We start from the raw sequence: 22,473 nt of genomic DNA, 5'->3' as shown, positions 1-22,473 counted from the left end.
ATCAAATGGGGGTCTGTGGCCCTAATGTGGACTAGATTAGGCGTCCATGATATGAAAAAGGTTGAGAATCACTGATCTACATCTATATCTATGTTGTCTAGATCTGTGCCTCAGTTGTCAGGATTGCCAGACTCAAGAATGAAGCTTTCAGCAAAATGGGTTTCTGGTCTCCTAATGGAGGCGTGGGTTCAAATCCCACTTCTGACAAGCAGTTGACCTGATTTCCCCATGGGGATTATTAAAGTTTTATCTAATCTGTCCAACCAGTTAAAGCACTGTTTTTAAATTAATTAATTAGAGAGCCTGTCTCAATGGTTTATAACACATAGCCAATATAAGCACACAATTTAAAAATAACAATAAAAATAGTAGAAAAAATAGTGAAGCAATCAAGTAAAGCATAAATAATTTGGGTTTGCTGCCAATTTTTAACACATTGAGAAGATTGTAAATGGGGCATGTATGGGAAAGAAATGGATTTATGTTCTTCTCTTAAGAACAAACTATTATAGTGAATAAATATGAGCAACACAAAAACACTGAAACAGCAAAAAGTAGCACAGCTGCTGCTGCCAAGGCTGGAGAGGATCGCTGGAGGAAAAGTGCAGATAGTGTGAAGGCGTAGGTAAACAGGCTTATTAAGGCACAATACAGTATGTACAGTATACTTTCCATTGGTACAATATTGTGTCATGACATTGAGGCTGTGAAAAGATTTTCTATACTCACACACAAAGTCTCCTCATGTTCTCCAGGGCTGTAGTGATGGAATATGGGTGCAATAACTCTGGGAATCCTATGAGAGAATATCAGCACTTAATATGCAACAGTAAATTTCATATTCACTGTTGATAACTATAGTCAACTAATGTAAGCTTGCTGCTATTTGATAGAATCCCTCTTTTACAGCCAGAGTGGGCAAATGGCCTGAAAACGCTCCGCTGCGAACAGTCCTTCTTACTATCTGCTAATTCAGTAGTTTCCCTCTGTACAGTTCTTTTTATTACTTGTCTCATTAAATTCAAATGCAACGTTATTGTTTATAGCGGATTTTATGAATAGAATTTTGCAGTAAATGTTATTTCAAAGCTTTGTGAGTTTGTCAGGTTACTATACTATCGTATCTAATGTCCAATAAATAAGTAACTGATTAAAAAGCATGGTGGCTACGATGTAGGGGAGAGCGGGGAAAGTTGAACCACCCCCTGTATCCTAGCAATAATAAACAATATGTGTCATGTGACTAGTCAACATCCTGAAATACGGTTGGAAGCATTTGTTTTAGTTCTATCTTATTTTTCATTGCCAAGATAACATTTTGAGTAAAAACTGGCTTATCTTAGCCGCTCTCCCCTAATCACCTTGATGTGGTTACATCAGTCCAGTCTTTACACTGGGAAACTCATGTTTAAGTGGATATAGTTTTAGTGTTCAAATAGTGTAACACACGCTTTAGAGTCGTCGCTTTTATCCGACAAGTCGCACTTTGATTGGACGATACCTGCAGCGTTCCTGCTGCTGAGGTGAATACAATCACAACATCTGATTGGGTTGACTGTGCAATCGTTGTATGTGATTGGCTGAGAACTAGAACGAAAAGTCTGGGTGGGAGGAAGATGAGGAGAAGAACTCAAGTGAAGGGGATTGAGATGCAACTTACTGTTGTCACGTAGAGGACCTGGGGGTCCAACAAACCTGCCTGATTAAAACTGACACAGAGCAGAGAATGGAGAGAGCAGGCTGTATATGTGTGTGTGTGTGTGTGTGTGTGTGTGTGTGTGAGAGAGAGAGAGAGAGAGAGAGAGAGAGAGAGAGAGGTACAGAGGACTGAGGCAGGTAACCTGCCTGCTATTTATATAGCTGCCACTCAGATCTGGGCTCATAGCAAACCCAGAACATGGCCTTTGGGAGCGAGGGACCAAACACAGCATCTTCACATTCAGGAGACGCCTGACCTGCTGCACTGCTGGCTCTCAGTCTCGTCCTCATTGGTCCAAAAAAACACAAAAAAATTTTTGACAAAAAGTTATTTGCACAGACTTGTTTGATGACTTGTGGCTTGTTAAGCTCTTGCCTTGAAAAAAGGTTTGTCTCCAAAGCACTCAAACAAATTAGAGATCCTGTTTTTTTTGGTTTGCAGACCTCGGAATTCTTTCATCTTAAGTATCTCCGAATCAGTCAGAAATGAAGAGCGCCTGGGAAACGAATATGCACTCTCGTTCATTCCCTTTTTTTTTAATTACCAGCCCTACTTCTCTCTCCCTCCCTCTCTCTCTCTCTCTCTCGCTCTGTCTGGGTCTGTCTCCGTCCTTTTTTTCTCAACGTTGTCATAGCAACAGGGGGGTCTGTCTCTGTGTAGATTGTCTCCACATGAAAAAACCCCAAAAAAGGCTGGAGCTCAGAGCACAGCGAGACGTGATGATGATGCTCGCATTCCCGCCGACCAAACAGGGGTAACAGTCGTGGAAATTACACAATGCCCACCATAAAGGAATTACATGGGGGTGAAATTGAGTTCTTTTATGGAACTCAAACTTCCGCGGTAAAATCTACAACCCCTCTAACCGGTGATGCAGTGGGAAATATAGTAAACTGTGACCTCCAGTTGGCTTATCATAAGGAAAACAACCACCAATAGGAACAAAAATCTGTTATATTTTCAGAAATGCGTTAATTTCTGCGTATTCCCCTTAAAACACCCTATCCTCATGTCACTTATATCAGTTTGATACTACTTCCATACAATGATGTATGAATTAGGGATGGGAAATTCAATATATCGCAATACAAAGATGTGACAATACGTATCGTGGGGCAGAAAAATGAATGGTGATATTTGCTACATTTTATTCTGCTGTAGTAATCACAAATGAGACGCTTGACCATCACAATTTCACAAGCTCTCCATCTAAATTATATTATTGTCACTTTGTAATGACATTTTTAAATTGCTGTTTACATTCTAGCAAGCCACTGCCATCGCCAGAAAGATTTGTGGCTCAGAAATAAACATAATTCTGCACAGTCAGACTTTGAACTTTTATTTATCACATATCGTGATTATATTGAATCGTGAACTGCATCCATAGAGATTTATGTGATTTATTCTGCAAAATCTTAGGTGGCTTTACCCTCCATTGCATCCATGCCTCTATAAAATGGCATTTTGCATTCAGGAAACATGTAAATTGTAATGTGGTTGAATGAATGGAGATGGAATCTTCTTTTCTACCCCGCCTCCCTCCTCTCCTCTCCTCTCCTCTCCTCTCCTATGGGCTTTACAATACAGCTGCTGGCCTTGTCCTACTTTCTATGACTGCAACGTTCAAAGGCAAATAAACTCTGAGCGAGAAAGGGAAGCCTGCCCACTGAAAACACCAGAGATCCTGCTAATTACCGACTGTCATGTCAGAGAAGAGACGTCTCATTTCTCTCTCTCTGTCTCTGTCTCTCTCTCTCTCTCTCTCTCACACTGTCTCCCTCTCTCTCTTCATTTCTCTCTCCAACCCCCTCTCCTTCTCTGTGTCAGTTTTCAGTTTCCCATTTAATTTAGTGGCATGCCTGTTAAACAGAGGCAATATTGCCAAACGATATACAAAAGGCAACATTTCTAAACCAACAAACCATATTAATGTTGCAAATAATGTCAAACTCAATTTATGCCATATACAATAGCTGCGTACAATCACAATATCTATAGCTGTTTCCGTGCAACTGTCACGCAAATTTGAGCAAACATTTGAAAAGTCACAAAAAATGAAATGGGAATTTCCATCAGCTGGGTTGAAGTGAACCCATTGGTTTACTGAACGTCAACAAATTCAAGAGTCTGTATTGTTCTTTAGTGTCAGCTGATATTGGCCATATTTCATGCTTTCATCTGAAGACAAAAACAAAAAAATGCACTTGGCAACATTCTAATACTCATGGTCACACAGCCATAATAGACTTACACATGTTAGAAACACATATGATATTTCTAGGAGGTCGTGGTAGACAGATATTTTAAAGCCAAAACCATTTTTCAGCTGTTGTTCAATGAGTCATTATTTATTCAACAAATGCATTTTCATTGCAACTTATTGCATTACTTTTGAATGAATGAATGAATGAATGAATGAATGAATGAATGAATGAACGAATGAACAAATTAATTTCACGTAAAAGCATAAAAACGTATTTTTGCTATGATATTTTACGGAATTATTATGATTTTCTTTCAGCTTTTCTAATTCAATACGTCATGATATGCAAAAAAAAACAAAAAAACAAACTTGGATATAAATGCAGTTTATGACAATCTTATCCTCTCTCCCTATCTCTCTTTCACTCAGTCCACCCACCTAGATCCTTCAGGTGTGCAGCGATGCTGATAAACCACTGTAGCTGATGGAAGTTAGCATGTTTGCTTGAGGGATATGAATTCAAAGCCAGGCTATTCTCTCTCCCTCTATATGTCTCTGTCTCAGAATCAAATTGGCTTAATCAGCATGACAAAGCGCTCACGGCTATTGATAAGAATTAATATAAAATGTATTGAAGTAAAAGCAAGTTTATACATGCATACAATATTTACAGATACACATTAACAGAGCAAAATTAATTTAAAAAATCACATAAAAACAATACAACAAAACCGTTTAGGGATTACAGGAAGTTTTTGCAGCCATTTGTCTGGTCAATATTCATCTTGATTACTGTATATACATAAAATGCAGCAATATCAATTCTATGGTTCTCTGCACCTAATACAATTTTAATTTCTTTGTCTGTTAAGGCTTGCTTGTTACAAAAGATCTCTCATAGGTTCATATGTAGCAGCTCATGGTCTCCGATTCAGTGCTTTAAGTATATTTTCTTTGAAAGTGTTTGACTGAGTTGTTTTATAATCTCTTTCCAGAGATTATATGCAATGCGTTGAGGGTTCATTTTGATTTGAAATTGCAATTACATGACATTTCTCTCTTCCTCTCTCTTCTATGTTTGATTGTCATAATTGCAGAACTTGAATGGATAGAACAGTCCTTCCACTGTTTGTCATGGTAATTTGGCTAGTAGCCTACAGCATAGGGTGACCAGATTTTCAAACCCCCAAACCGGGACCCTTAAGTGTACCGCACGTTCATGCACGCGTACATGTATGCGCTTATGCATGCACCATAGGCGTTTTCATCAGGATGGGGGACAATTATTTCAGCGCTTAGCACACCTAGTGACTGCACCTTTCAACACCATGGACAGCGCCTCAGCAAACGAAAAATGATGTTTTGTCTCCAAAAATCCACCAAAACAGTTTATTTGAAAACTGTATAATAACACTAGTACACACAAAACACAAGGATTGCACTGGTGTAATATAACATATTTATTGATTGTCAGATACCTTTCAAAACTGCCAGTTTCAGATCACTGTCACCGGTGTTTGCCCTGCTGAAGTAGGTCGCAACGGTACTACTACTAGCTTGTAGCCACCGCTTATGTTTGGCCGTCTTAATATGATCTTTTATGTCGCCATTTCCACCGTGCGCGACCGAAAATGTACTCTTGCAGTGTGTGCAGAACGCAGCACTTTCGTTGCCGGCTGCTTCACGAAGAAAAGAGTAAGCCTTCTGGAGGTCTTTAGAAAAGACCGACTTTCTCTTCGGCATGACAGCTAACCGTTAGCGTACTGACAGATTCTGTCAGACAGAGCCACAAGCGTCATAGGCTAGCAACAGCCTTGACAACGACACATTGATTGATTGACACACATACAGACAAATCAGTGTTGAATTCAGACGCGCGGTGCATTGTTTATGTTTTTTGATTGGGTTAGGAAATAATGAGCGGGACAGAACATGATAAACGTCTATGTAAGCACTGAAAACAAGTAGAATACTATTATTATTATTTTAATTGTGGTGAAAACAATTTGGTAGTGAATGTTGAAAACCGGGACATTTTAGTGTTTTACAGATATTTGTCGGGACTCGGGACACCCATCTTGAAACCGGGACAATCCCGGACAAACCGGGACGTCTGGTCACCGTACTACAGCATAAAATGGCGATTATGGAATTTGAAGGGTTAACTGCTATGATGACAAGACAAGTCTGTCTGTAAGGCCTAAAAGTCTGTCACACTTGCTTGAGAACTGTGCAGATGTGTCTGTTGCCTGAGTGCTTAGCAAACTGTCAAAGCTCAACTGAAAGCTAACATTAGCAACAAGGTTAACGTAGCTTTATCAAAGACTGTACTCCTCTCGCTAGGTCTTCTAGTCAACATTAGCATGTTAGCAATCCATGGCAGCAAGGAGACAGAGAAGCTGCTTTGGTTCTTGCTGTAAAACTCAGCAACTTCCCATTAATCGGTTTATACGGAAGCTAGGCCAACAGTTTGAATGGGAATGACCGTTCTATCCATTCAAGTTCTGTGGCCATGATGCTGCCTTAGCCAGCTCTCTTTAGCAAGAGACGTTTAATCTCAAGTGGGAATACCTGGCTGGATAAAAATTAACTAAAAACAGGGAAAAGGAGGGCTACTTTAGCATTCAGTGCCTTTTAAAAATCAAATCACAGTTACATAAACAACTGTGGTAAAAAGTGGCTCAGGGATCCCTCCACCCAGACGGCGGAGAGAGAACATGCAGAGGGAAGAAGCTGCTCTGGCTGTTAAATGACAACTCTTTTCATTACCAGAGGAAGATCTTTAGTGCCTCACAGTGTCTGCTTTGCTTTGTCCCTTTAAAACATTGCTAATCAGAGCATTGGTTTGGGGAAACTATGTTGTTTCTTTGGCAGCCAGAGCGTTCTGCTTTTCTTCAGAGTTAGTGTAATGGGTCCTAGGAGAGAGCTTGCAAACAGATAATAAGTCTGTTTCCCCTACAGCAGGAAGGAGACGAAGAATAACCTGGGGATGCATTAGGTGTGTTTGAATTCATTTTATTTCTCCCACTTGTCATTTATGCATTTTGTTTTTATTACACTATTTTCCTCCTTGTTAAATTTTGTTTTTATGAGATCACTTTATAATCCCTTGGCCTATATTTAATCTAACCTGCACAAACTGTAATTATTTTCTCTTCTTTCTATCTTTTTCTTTGATGACAGGTAGGTGGCCGACCTGAATGAACTCAAAACTCTCTCCACACTTTATCTAAAACACATGAGTGTGTGCATTTTTCATATGGGAGGTGCCAGTGGAAATCGAATCCCTAACCCTGCCGGTGTTGGTGCTTAGCTCTACCCATAGGCCCTTTTCACAAACATGGCTGCCGTACTTCCGCAGGGTATAGATCGGTTCTCACCATTGCCAGCAATGTTAAAAAGCCAACTTTCTGTCGCCCATAACTGTCTGTTATCGCTTATTTTGTGTTTCAACATAGTGTATTACACAATACAGGTGTTGCCATTGACATTGCCGTTTCTGTTGTCAAATGACTGCGCAACTGTGATCGAGGTTCACAAAATGCTAACTTGCTAACCAAGGCAACGGTAATTTCTGTACTGTTAGCATTTTGTGACCCTCGATCAAATCACTTTTTTTTTTAATAGTTTTTCAGTCGTTTGACAACAGAAACAGAAAGATATGTCAGTGACTACAGCTGTATTGTGTTAGTTATGTTGAAACACAAAATAAGTGATCACAGACAGAGTTATGGGCGACAGAAAGTTGGCTTTTTAACATAGCTGGCAATGGTGAGAACCAAGCTATACTGCGGAAGTACGGCAGCCATGTTTGTGAAAAGGGCCTGTTGAGCTACACGGCATTGAAGCAGATTGGACAGACAAACGAGTTTTTCTGGAGGCAGAAATAATCTCATTGGTTGGGTTAAACCTCATTGAGCAGAGCCATCACAGTTTTTCAGAGTCATGTTAGCTATCTGGCCAAAAAAATCTCTGTTCAAAATATAAATAAAAAATATAAATAGCAATGACGTTCATGACCATGGCATTCATGATCTTGGAAGGTCAGCAGGCTAGCTAGATAGCTACAGGCTAGTATGGCTAGGTTGACTAACTAGCTAACCTAAATAACTTAATATGGCTGACTAACTTTTCAGTTAGCAGCAAGAGTGATAGGCTTCCTATTAGCTTCCTCCTCAGCAGTGCTGCAGTCTAACTTACTTCGCCAGAAAAACTGTTTTTTGACTCCACCGAAGTCACCCAATGAGATTATTTCTGCCTCCACAGCAGCTCTGCCTCTGACAAATGTTTGTATAACTAAAATTACAATTCCATTGACTATTACGCTATTACCCTGTAAATGAAAGATAGAAAAACTGAAGAGAGAGAAGAGAAAATATTTGTAATCTCAGTTTTGTTTTGTTTTTTCCTGAAACTACAATTGGATGACAAATATAACTTACATCCCCACCTAGCGGCAAGCAGTGCAACCAGTACGCAAGGACCTTTTTTATAGTTAAAAGTAGATTGTGTCAAACCAATGTAAATTCATAAACACAGTGTCTCCATCCATCCAGCTGTATAATACTCTCTGACTCTAATGACTCTGACAAAAAAGCTTCCAGGAATTTTTATTAATGAAAGCTGTCCACTCATCCACATATCCACCTATCCAATACAGCCATTCATTCATTCATTTATACATTCATGCATTCATTCAGGTCATCCCAAACTGGGTCAGCCAGTGAGTATGGAGCATGGGCTGGTGTGAGTAGGAGATTACACACACATGCACACACACACACGCGCGCACACACACACACACACACACAATGGGAAACACGTGGCTCCAGCTTTGGTGACATCCTCATTTTTCAGAGGAACATGCCTTAGAGGGAATTGAAGAACATACTGAATATTCAGCTTTGCACACTTCACTGGCCTTGCATGAACAACAGCCACATATAACATTCTAATATTCAATGGCCATTCAGTGCGGTAGAATACATTCATATCATCCTGGTAAGAAGTAATAATGGAAATATTTCTATCACATAAGTTTACATCATTTTTTTGATGTGCATCTGACATAAGGATAATGGAATAAACAGGAAAAAGTCAATAAAATGACTTAAGAGTTTACCATTGACCCCAAAGTTGTAGAGAACTAGGAAGCTCTGAATGACAAGGAGGTGTGGAAATTTGATTGGCTGTTGACTGTGAAAAGTTCTGCGACCGTCCACAGATCTTCTGGTCAGCAAAACCCCTTTACTGCATAAAACGGATTTAGTCTTAGTTGTATGCTGTCAGTCACAAGTCATTTCTGTGAGCGTTCAGAGTCAAGTGTATCAAAAGGTCACAGAGGCTAGGGTTCAACATGCAATCCAGAGAAAAAGCCCTCTAAACATCCATGAGTATTTAATGAAAGGCTGCATCTCTAAAGGTTAGGAAACGTGTCCCGTCGAGAGGAATTACATCCAACACATCAGAGTTTCCTTAAATAGAACAGTCACAAGAGGATCCAAAGATGTGGTTTTGACCATAATCATCAGACTCAAAGAATAGGAAAGGTAGCAGTATCAGACTCAAAGATATATATCAAGCTCAACAATCCTAATCCTGTTTTGAAAGATTGGACTTGGATTGTAAGTCACCAAAGTTTGATTAAATACTTCTGAAACTTTCTGAAAAGTCGTTGTTTGTTGCTGATCTGTCTATCTGAAAAGCCACCAATATGAGGAAAAAATCAATTATATTTTTCGATAATTAGTTTGTTTTTTTCCTTAAAGACTCTTACTTCATATAACTTTCCTCAGTTTGATACCATACTATTACTGCTATTAGTATGTTAAATCCTTCATTTCTGCCTTTTGGCTAGGCTCTCTCTACATAATATGTAATGGCTGAGCTTTGACATAAAGTGAAGAGACAAGGACAGCTACAGGGAGGGGAGGGGGAAGAAATAGACAGGGAAAATGGTGAAGAGTGGAGTTTAAAGAGGAATCACTTAAGTCATAGCCCACACAGTCCCCCGACACTGGGGTCTATGCTCATAGTCCTACCTAAGCTTTGAATGATTCACAGTTGTCTACTCAATGTCCCCTTCACAGGAGTTGGGAAATTGGAGTGACAGCAATATTTTTGTGAGGAAGTCTTCTTGTCATCAAGGTCATTTTTATTGGACTGTGAAAGCCTTTGGTTTGACTCAAGCTGCATCGACCAAGAAATGTTGTCGGCTGACTGGATGGTGGAAGAATTTTATTGAGTTTTAGCGCACCTTCAACCAGAGAGGAGAAACTCCAGAAATTGAATGGGTAGAGCAGTCTTTCTTCTGTTTGCTATGGTAATATGGCTAGCACAGCATAAAATGGCAACTATGGAATTTTAAGGGTTAGTTGCTATGGTGACAAAGCAAGTCGCATTCTGGCACACTTACTTGAGAACTGTGCAGATGTGTCTGTTGCAAGAGTGCTTAGCAAACTGTCAAAACCTGGTTAAACCAGTTAAAACTTAACTGAAAGCTAACGTTAGCGGCAAGGTTAACGTAGCTTTATCAAAGACTGTGCTTCTCTTGATGGCTCTTCTAGTCAACATTGCATATTAGCAAACCTATCTGGTAAGCATCATCAAACAGGTCCCTTTAACATAATATAACTCCTTAAATGCTATAAATGTAGCTTAGCCTACCTTTAGTGGAGAACAAAAGTTAGCGTTTGCTTTAAACAGTTAACGGACATCGACTGAAACTGAGATTAACTCAACTATAAACACTTCTACTAACTGTGATATCTGTGTCAAAACTACTACTTAAAATCACAGCAGCAAAGAGCACCACCTAGTGATGGCATGAGTGACAACTTACACTTACACTGCTTTGGTTCTTGCTGCAAAACCTCACACCTAAGCAACTTGCCACCACTCCGACCATCCAGGAACGTTGATTTGAATGGGAGTGAGCGTTCTATCCATTCAAGTTCTGTGGGAGAAACTAAATCAGCTGTAGTGGTTTGGTATAGTGGTTTGGTATAGATGAATCACTGGATTGGCTGAGCAGGTCACTGCTGGGTGAAGCCATCACAGTGAGGAGGATGTTTGCATTCTCTGACAGCACTGGCCTTCTCACCTACAAAAACACAAACACACACACGCTTATCACTTGTATACAGTACACAAAATCATCTTTCACACCTTTGACAAATGATGTTTGGTTGACCTTTCAACACACACAGACACACAAATACTTGGACACACATACACACATGTTTATATTACTATACTTGTGAGGACCTTCCATTTGTTACAAGCATCCCCTAACCCTAACCCTCACCACTACATGCCCAGCCTTAACCCTTACCCTAATTTAAATCTAGTCCTAATTCTAATCTTAACCCTAAACCCCAGTCCAAGTCCTAGTTTAGCTTTAACCTTAACCCCAATCTCTCTCTCTATTACCCTAATGTAACCTAAACCTAATCCTACCCTAACCTAAACCTAATCTTAACTCTAATCTTAACCCTGTTGAGGAAGAAATGGAAAACTACCTATACTAAGCAATATTCCTATATGCTCACTTAATATGTAACCTTTGACCCATATTTACACCTGAAGTGCGTAAAACTCGAGAATACTTAATCTGCTTCACCATTATAAGATTAAACTCTAAAGCAACGTCTTGTGTGTTTCTCACTGAACTGTGAGCCTGGAATGTTCAAATGCCCAAATCTCATTGACAACATTGACCAAGTGGCTTTGACAAAATAATAGCTTGTTGTCTTCTAGAAGAAGGTTAGGGTTAGAGGGTTAGAGGGTCACCTCTTATTACGCATCTCCTTCAAGTACTAGAACTATAATTATCATTGGTTGTTCAGTCTTGTTCATATGACCTTATACTTTTTGATCAACAGCGTTATTATATTCTATCTGTATTAACATAATAATGAATATTCAACACTATAAAACTGTGTAGTCATCCAGATGTTGAGTTCCTTGGCTCCCAACCTGCAGACTGAATAAACCTGTCAAACTTCCAATCTCGTCTTTTTCTTCTACAACCCTACTCCTACTCCTAAACTAACCTTCACCTTATCCCTTAGGGGGCACCCACACTGATGCTTTGTGTCTGTCTGTGTATGTTCATTTCAGATTTCCATCCGTTTTGACAGACAGAAAACTCTCTTGAACTTTTCCTGGACGGAGGGATTCGTCACCATCCATTTTGGGTATAATGGCGGCGAATGCTGAGACAATTCAGCGTACACCATCCTGTTGTACGAGTCATCATCAAAGGATTACAAAAACAAAGATAAAACAGAAAAAGGCTGGTATAACGTTGGGATGATTGTAGGTTTTTAATATGCAGTGTGTTTCTTCTTTCTTTTTCTTGGCATTCAGATGTTGACAATATGACCAGCGTTATTGTAATTCATAATTACATAGCACTACATACCAGTTTACAACTCAAAAGTGTTTTAGGCATTACTCATTAAAGAAGTGAGGAGCAACAAAATGTTGGAGGATTTCCCTCATCTTTCTATCCCTGGGATGACATTTGGTCCACATAAAGATAGAAGTACAAGAACACACACACACACTGCTCCCTCTTCCCCTTTTTATTGCAGATGTGTGTTACTGTAATTTACAGTATTAATGGTGTGTGGTGGCCTTTTACGCCTGGCTGCTCCGTCCACAGCGCTCAGCCTGAACGTGAATCAGATGGGATCTGACAGACAACGTATACCGGAGCTACTGTAACTCTACGGGAATGTCACTCCCCTCCCTGAAAGACAGCTGTGTGTGTACGCGTGTGTTTTGTTTATGTATATGTGAATGCATGTGTGTGTGTGTGTGTGTGTATGAATGTGCCTGTGTGTGAATCTGTTATGGTGTTCATGAGCAGGTGAGGGAAATGCTTCTTTCCTGTTGGCGGATGTGATTAGATGACATTTAAATCGATCCAGTGTGGTGGCTTGTACACTCATAATAAATAAGTCAAACACATTTCAGTGCATGTTCAGTCGTGTGTGTGTGTGGGTTGGGGGTGGGGGTGGGGGGATCTGTGCTCTCATTCTGCCTTTCTTACCGCCTTCATCTCTGTCTCTCACAAACACACACACCACTTTGTGCCACTATATGTCCTGATTTTGTCAAAACGCCACTGGCCTCAATTCAACATTTTATGCGGTGCTGGAACCAACAGCTACTTTAGCCAATCAGAACGCTTCTGTAGTTATTACATCAGAACTGAGGGCTTTGGCATCTTTACCGGTGAGTAGCTAACGCAGCATTCACGTCACATTGGTACCATAAACGAACTGCTTATTTTCCAAAGATGAGACACAGATTCCAAGAACATGCTTACAGTAGAAAGGTTGCCAAAGATGCATACAAAGCAGCACTTAATGCAGAGAGAGGCCTTACTTGACCCTACATACAAACTCACCACTGACTGCTTAGTCTGCACTCTAAATCTAGTCTCCTCTAGCCAATAAAATAAAAAGGATTCTACTCAAACATTGGCACATACTACAGCTACATAATGTATTTAGTTGTTAGACGCTGCTCTTTAAAAGCAACACCAACCTCAAAGACTACTTAGTGCATGCTCAGCACATCCCAGCAACAAAACAACAAACAGGGATACTATGAATAAGCTCCCAGCTCCCACAGGACATCAAGACCTGTGGACACTGGTCCTTCTGCCCTCTCTCCAACAACAGCAAACTGTTCCACGACCCAAAGAGTGGTCAAATGTTAAAACGGTGTGCTCAATCACCTGTGCCTCTCAAGGTGTTATATGCCATACAATGCCCCTGCCCAAAACCGTGTTTAGGTAAAACATCCCGTATCCTCTGTATACGGATTATAGAACACAAAAGGGGGGGTTGTTTTTTTGCTTTTTATGTACCTTATTGTTTTGTACCTACTAAGCCATTAATTGGCTTTTTAGACTCATAGCAATTGTTAGCAATCGTTTGGATACAAAACACCAATTTTATGCCGTTTTTGAAACTTTTAAATGGGGTTCAACAGATATGGATTTTTTTTGAAGATATCAATATTGATATTTTTGGATTGAAACTGATAATATCCAATATTTTGTGCAGATATTTAATATCTTTATATTTGAACACATCAAATAATTCAAATCATTCCTACACTGACTGTGACATTGACAAGCCAATGTATGATTTTTATTAAAAGGCCAATATCTGCAAATCAATATATCGATATATCAGTTAATCCTACTCTGAAAAAACATACCCAGTTCACTCCACTTGTTTTGGAGAAGGCTGAGCTGGAACAATGGGGGCTAACTATCTAGTTAAATAAGCTAGCTTATCTAGCTAAATAACTAGCTAACTTGTTGTGTGTTTGGAGGTCATATGGACTTCAGTGGCGTTTTGACTGACATGGCAGGTGAGGAGATAATGACAGAATTTTCATTTTGGGCTGAACTGTTCCTTTAACCTTAACTCATAACTTAAATCTAGCCTTTTGACAACTCTCCCTTCCCCCAGTTGCTGAGAGTATTCTTGGGATGCTAGTCCGGATAGTAGATGCATGCTAATGCCAGATGATACATACACATAGCATTGATGTGCGCACAGCTACACACAGGGAGGTCAGTAAGCAGCTGGTAATGACAGATGTTAAAACCTCATATTTCCACTGGGCTTGAAAGCTCTCTCTCCGTTTCGGTACAGCTAGTGTTTAACCCTTTGACACTGACATGATTCAAACACGCAACCTTCTGATCTAGAATCAGACTGCCTTAAGGAGCTGCTAACCCACCTAACAGAATCAGTGTCTGTTTTAGTGTCCCATGATGGTCTAAATGCTGTTTCAGAGGCTTTTCCACCCTGACAAGAGTAAGATTCTGGGGGGAACACTGGAATTCTTCAGAAGGTTGGAGCATTAAAATGGTCACTCCTATATTGTACTGGCTGCCAATTCATTTCCAAATTGATTTGAAGATTCTTCTTGGTCTGGCCCCATTGTATATTTGTATAATTTGTGAATCACTTTGTAACCTCTCTCCCTCTCTGGACTGTATTTCACCTTCCCTGCAAGTCCATCCAATTAGTAACCAGGGCAGACCTTCCTCTGAGCGTGCCTGATTCACAACAGTATCCCTCTGTTGTGGCTTTACAGCTCATCCTGTCGCTCCCCTCCTTCGCACAGCTGGCCTGATATCCTAGTCAGGCAGGAGGAAATAAACTTAGCACTGGGATGACCTCGCTGCGTATCAGATTTGGTCAGGTCTGATTGCGTCAATGGAGATCAGGGGGTGACGTGCAATTATGTGGAACGTATGATGGATCGCTGCAGGGCAATGAATCACAATTTACAGTATGCTGGTAGTGTCAGTCATCCAGTGCATTGTGATACCGGTTTGATGTGACATGAAAGCACTCGACAGAGACAGTATTATATAGAGGAGACAGGGATCTCTATCAGTTTTGAATGGGAAAATACGTAACGTGAAAGATGGAGGCACAACAACATAAGACATGCCGTCAGCTGACGCACCTTTGTGTGCATATCATAAAGAAAATCCACCAATCATACTTTCAGGTTCATGCAACCGCAGAACTACGTAATTACGACAACTGATGCAAGTCGGGGGCAACAGAGCCGGGACAACTTTGACAATAATTTGAAATAATATTTTAATTACATGATATTCCCAGATGTAAGGGTTTAGGGTTAATCCTTGAATGTCGTAACCTCACTGTTTCGTGAAGCAGTGGATGGCGATGCGTCCAAGCACTGGTAAAAATATGTTTTGTCCTTTGAAACAAATTTTAACACTCCTATGTTGTTAACAATGCATCAATGTTCCTAAATGTAAATGATAATATGTACGTCAGAACTTTAGGTATAGACGACTCCCCATTCAAAGAGATAGAGTCTTGTCTTGTTAGTCACGAACATACCTGCCCTGCGTTACCAAGATCATTGTCGGAACATTTCATCGGCTTATTTTGTGTTTCTTTGTTTCTTGGGGCAGACTTGGGGATTCCTTGGGGACTGTTGTTGTAGGACAGGGAACCATGTGCCATGAAGGACTTAAAGTATTCAGGTTGTCATTCCAACCAAACACTACACCAGGTGATCTCACTGATTATCACACCTTCAGCCAAAAAGAAGGAACTAATCACCTGCTGTAGTGTTTGGTTGGAATGAAAACCTGCATGCTCTACGATTGCCTGTCCCTGTTGTAGGAGATGGACTGGATGTGTTTGGACATGGTGCCCTCTGCTGGTAGAATTGTGTCCGTTTAGCTGCTCCCTTTAAAGGGGAATTCCACTGAAGATTTTTGAATCATTACCTCAACATGCAACCCCATAACATCAGAGAATTGCATTGGCAAGACAATGCTAGAAAGATTTTTTTGTTTGTCGCTTTCTTGTACATCATCTATCTGTCTGTCTATCTATCTATCTATCTATCTATCTATCTATCTATCTATGTGTTTGAAAGAGCATAGAAACCTGCGTATGCTTCAGACGCAGTGCACAAACACCCAACAGGCACAGGAATCCTTTAGATGGGCTGCCAAAGCTCCAATCCTATAATGGCCTGGTCCATCATGATTAACAGGACCGGAATTTAGACCAAGCATCCAAACACACCACATACACACACACACACACACACACACACACATCTGCACACACCACACAAATATAGAGTCAAACAATCAAGGCACGTGCCAAAATAACATTCACACACACACACACGGCCCTCCCCATCCCATCCACAAAGCTGTGGGCAGACACACTAACAGTTTGCTAAATCCAGTGTGATTAGAACAGGCTCTGATGGGAGATTAGTGTTTTATTAAACAATGACAGAGATACCGGCCAATACACACTCTGTCTGCTGGGTTTTCCAATAGCACACACTGTACTGGAGTGCCATACTTATGCTAGGACAATGAGAGCTTCAAGTTTAGCTCCACTTCAAAGCTGTGTCAACAAGTCCAACATTTATGCCTTCAATATGGCATTTTAATTTGATAATACTCTACCGTACATGCATATACTGATTCCATAAAGCATTTAAAGTAGTTTATCCAGTGGCCTTTGTTAATATCAAAGGTGGTGAGTCGGGGATGCCGTCATGAATTCACACACTGACTGGTCATACTGAGGTGACACTTGAAGGGTCACTGTCCTAGCGATTTGCTCATATGCCAGAAAGGGAATCAGTCATAAAGGGATGGTATCAGACAGGGGAAAGCTGCTGTAATTATCTTGACTCACTGAATTAACTGTAAAATAAGAGAGTCCTGTTTAAAGTTGATATCATTGTTGGCAATATTGTCCACCCATTTCACAATAAAATGAGAATCTAAACCTCTAATCCTGTCAGTTTTTGTGCTACATGATGCATTGAGCTATACAGGATTACAGTAATATACTGATACACTGGAGCAGTGTCAATAGGTTTAGTGTCTACAAAGGGAACTGTATTATAATAGTTATAATAGAGTTATATCGAAAGATCACAATATCCTTGACAATATTATTCATCTGTTTCACATTATTCCGATGCAGCACAGGTGTCGTTTCAGCAATGGCATGCAGTCAAGGAGGAGGAAGGATTTCATATTACTCTTTCATATCTTAAAGGTGCTATGTGTACCATTTAAGTCATTACCACATTCATTTTGAGAGATTAGTATGATTGCTGTAAACAAACGAGACCATCGCTGAAAAGATTGGCAGCTTCTACCAGCCTCTACGTTGCATTTTACATTGTGGATTTGGAGGGAAATCTGCTGGATTGCTTTACAACACAAAGGGGGATTGCTTTATGGCACAAAACAGGAAGAGGGCGCTGTTCTGCCAGCACAAACAGAGCTAAAGCCTTCAGAGTTCGGGAGATGCTGGAAGGAGTGAAAGGCTGATGGAAAAATCACTTCCAACAAGTTTATCCTCCAGTAAAGCAAGAAAGACCATTGACCAAAGATGCAAAATCGTCTTTGTGACAGGAAGCAACAGGGTTTATGGGAAATGTAGTGTTAATTTTGAGAAACACTAGCACTAACAATACCACTAGCGTGAGATAGAGGCTACCAATTGTCTTCTCCATGGTCTCATTTGTTTACAGTAATTATACCAAGGTATGGTATCACAATTAATTTGACAATGATATATTGATGGTTAAAAATGGTACATATAGCACCTTTAAGGTTTCCAATAAGAAGATTAGAGCCCTTCACTTTGGATTACGGTAAGTGATACAAATGCTGACATTACCCAGTCAAATAAATAACATATTGTACCTTAGATGACTCAACATGTTTATGTATGTAGAGGCAAGAGTTGAAAGCAGAAAAAGAGAAAGGCCACACTTTGTCCACTTTAGCAGCGCAAAAATAGAGAAGACAAACAATGGCTGGAATATGTTCATCTTATTATTCATAGATTTATATAATAACGCCTTGCTGTGTATTTTAAGGCCACTTTTCAGTGCTCAGGCTGTAGTAGGTGGTTGCAGCATCTGCGGTGCTGAGCACCATTCTACCTTCTGTGGTTTGCATAGAGTATGTAGGTCAAGTCTACTCTGAACCAGCTGAAATCCTTCTACAGTGCTTAGTGCCATCCTATTCAATATTACCCAGTATTGTATGCAGCACTGAAAACATGACACCAAGGTTTTGTGCTTCTTTATTATCCTCTTTCTGTCATTTCATGTGAGAATACAGAGGGTCAGTCCTTTCTGTGGACTTTCTCATCAATGAAGAAATAGGACAGAAAAAACTCAAGTGCACCTATTGTACTTAAGGATAAGATCTGTAATCAAATGGAATTCATAAGTGACATTGCAGTATGTATGAAGGGATTCCATATTTCTATAGTCTATATTTAGCTGTATGTATGTATGTATGTATGTATATTTAGCATTAATCAGATGTGCTTACAAAATTGTGTACAAATGTGTACACATTTTTAGACAATTGAAAATTTGCTTATTCTGGGCACTTATGTTACTATACAATCAATTGTCAATGATGGAAGTTTTTATGTTATACGTGATAGATGTTGATTCTCTTCCACATATTCTCCACTAATACATTATTGCTGTAATTACTCCAACCCACAAAGACCTAATTCAATGTGAAAATGAAAAAATGCAGAAAACCAAACAGGAGCAAATACTCTTTCACAGCACTGTGTCTTCTAACATCATCCCATTTACAGTATTACGTAATGGCTATAATTTGAATTGGAGTTTGGACACCTGTGTCAGTTACCATTAAAGCCAATAGTGGGCACTGTTTAGTTTAATATCCTCAAGGCTTTGAGGGTAGTTTCCTATGAAAGGTTGTGTGTGCTATTAATTATTATGCTGTTTCAGAGGCTTTTCCACCCTAACAAGAATAAATTTATGAATCCTCAAAAAATTTTGGTATGAAAATGGTCAAATTTAAAGATATTGAAAATCAGCCATCAGCAGCATTCAAAATGTCCCAATATGACTTTTCCTAGACCCTCCAAAATCCATTGGCCTTTCTAGTGTTAATCCCAAAATATTGCCATTGGCCTTCAAAAACCCATCTTGCTTGAACCCTAGTTATCAGATCATTCTTGATAACTTGCAATGGCTGAAAAGAGAGCAAAAAAACCCTTGATTTATCCAAACTAAACGGTCAGCAGTGGAGCACAAGTGCAGCAGTGGCTCAGCAAAATGTGGCACTTCTACAACAGCCACTGTATATCTGTGCTGTATGTTCACTTAAGCTCACGTTTATGTGTTTGCCTCACATTAGTGCCTTGTAGGCTTGTGTGTGAATAAGCACGTGTGTGATAACAACGGGGCGGCTGTGGAGTACGTGGGAGGGAAAAGAGGGTCCTTATGCATGTGCATGTGGGAGGCTGAATGGATTGGCATTTGATGGATACAACAGTTAAAAGCTCCAGATTTGTGCTTCAGAGCGTTTCGACAGTAGACTCTTATCTGTTCAAGGACAATAAGCCTCTGTTTGGATTCTGTTCTTGGCAATAGGGAAAAAAGACATGGGCCTTTTCTTCAGCAAGAGATGGATGAATGATCAACAGAAGGAGGCAAATAAACAGGGGGAGGGGGGTCTGGTGAGTAGATGCATCCAGAAAAGGGGCAGGAAGAGAAGAAGAAACACAGGATGCATTCTCATTCACAGCTGTTATGTGAATGTGACTTTAGGGTTATAGGGTTAGGGCGGTCATGATGTATTTAGGTTGTATCCGACAGTTTCGGACCACTGTGGAGGTTTTATGAGTGTGTACAAATGTGTTTCATATAACTTTTCCTACTCATACAATGTAATTCTGAATGGGGTGTCCTGGATTCCCCATTCAGTATCTTTAAATGTGCCAATTTTCATGCGAGAAATTATATAAAGTATTCAACATTTCCCCCAGAATTCTTCTTCTTCTATTGTTGTCAGGGTGGAAAAGCCTCTGAAATAGCACTTACATAATGGGACAATAACACTCTCCATTGAAACCCATGATATGATAATGACGCTAATAATAATAAAACATATTCATATTCAAATCAAAATGTCTCAGTCAGTTCTGATTAAGAGTTTCCCATAGACAACCAGTGTAGTATTGATCAATCCTACAATAGATATATAATCAATCAAACTGCATTATATTCATCATATCAGAAGTGGATGACACTGACTGGACCATAACTGTTTTCTTAATAAAATGCAAATATCATCCCCATATATCCATGTAACTATCCTGAGTATGTAACACTCAGCGCATAAATTACCAAAGTACAGTTTTGATTCATGTTTGTAAAAAATGAAAGCGCTACAAAACTATGAGGTTTTGACGTGCCAGCAGCAGCATGATATTCAGCTGTGTGTTCAGCTGTCCTGTCGCTTTGTGCTGCTGGAGAACAGATCACCCATCTGCTCTTCCACACATCCACCCATCTCTCTCTCTCTCCATCCCTCTCTGTCGATCTCTCTATCCATCTGTTAATCAGTTTCTCCCTTCACTGTACTCGCTGCTGACCGGTCTTCTTGGATTCTTCCAGAATGAGGCAAAAGGCTCAACATATTCTGGGTGTGTCCTTTTTAATGAATTTGACAAGTTGCCCTCTGGGATGTGAGTGAAGTGGGAATGTATTAAAGAGTCATTACCTTACTGGATTCTTAACCCAACAAATCTCCATTTTGTCTGCAACAAACTGCCCATTTCAGGAAATAGCCTAGGTCTATTCTGAAATGTGCCATGAGCGCTGTGCTGTTATGTCTTGTGTTATTTGTAATTTGCTTGTCCTCAATTTTGACTGATAAGATTGTTACTTATTACAATACTGTGATGCATTATTAGATATAGCTCATTAAATTGTCCTAGACAAACAGCCTGGAGAGGGTTCGTCTGGAATGCTTTTTTTAAAAAAGTTAATGCTTTCAAATAAATTTAAAATGAGATTTATGTGGAAGGCCATTTTTTTCACCATTATAATGATAACAAGTACAGATTATGTTCAGTTGAATGTAATTTCAGCTCTCTGCCTCCATAGTTTATCAGCTGCCTTGATCTCTTCTGTAGACAATAGAGTAACATTAAGCTACTTAGCTAGCTAGGTAATGTTAACATACGGAACCGTAAGCAAACATAGCTTGTAACAAACTAAATACATTGGCCTACATAGAAACACTGGTGATACAAGAATATGATTTATTCTAAAATGCGAGAGATACCACAATATACATCAATTTATGACAGAAGTCTATGTAAACTAATAGATGAAGAATCCAGAAGTACATTCGTGCTCGTACTTTGTGTAATGTCATCAAAACTCATGTGAGTTTAAATTGCAGCAAAGGTATGAAGATTTATACTTACATTTTCACAATAATACTTTACTTATTTTTTTACAATTACATACTGTTCAGTAAAGAACAGACCTACATTTATTTGTACAGAATGACTTCATGATGAAGTTTCATTGCAACAGGCTGTAGGTGGGTGAGGTGTTGCGCTTCTGGTTACCTACCTGTCTGAATTTGGCTCTTGAAGCTCACGGTTCTGTGGAAACTGCCATGGAAAAACTATGAGATCAAATTTGAATTGTGCTGAAGCTCAGTTGACACCCATATCACCACAACTCTCCCTTGTGAGGAGCGTTGCTTATTCACGGGGTTAAACCAAAGACAGCAGCAGGGAAATATGCGATAGAGCTTCTGCTTCAGTTTGGCGGTGTGATCGCCACCTTGCCATCCAGAGAATTCGAATGCACATTATTTCCTCTGAGCGGGACGTGTGTTCACAAGACACTATGTATTACACCAGAGCTATTTCCGTCAGCTGATGCTAACTGGCTGGCAATGCCACTGAAGTCAGTGGCAGGAGGCTACGGCAATAAGAGGCAAAAACCACAGCGAGGCGAGGTATGCTGTAGCTAATAACTGTGGCAGGCCTGTGACCGACTATGACATCCATCCATCAGACATACTTCTCACATAACCTTGGGATTTTTTCCTGTTTTGAATGCATTATGGTATCATGTAACCGTGTTTAGATGAGATGTGATGAAACTTACTTGATTGAAAATCGGATTGTTGCAGCAGCAA

The sequence above is a fragment of the Centroberyx gerrardi genome, chromosome 22, assembly GCF_048128805.1.
Source record: "Centroberyx gerrardi isolate f3 chromosome 22, fCenGer3.hap1.cur.20231027, whole genome shotgun sequence".
NCBI lineage: Eukaryota > Metazoa > Chordata > Actinopteri > Beryciformes > Berycidae > Centroberyx > Centroberyx gerrardi.
This window is presented reverse-complemented; position numbering follows the sequence as displayed.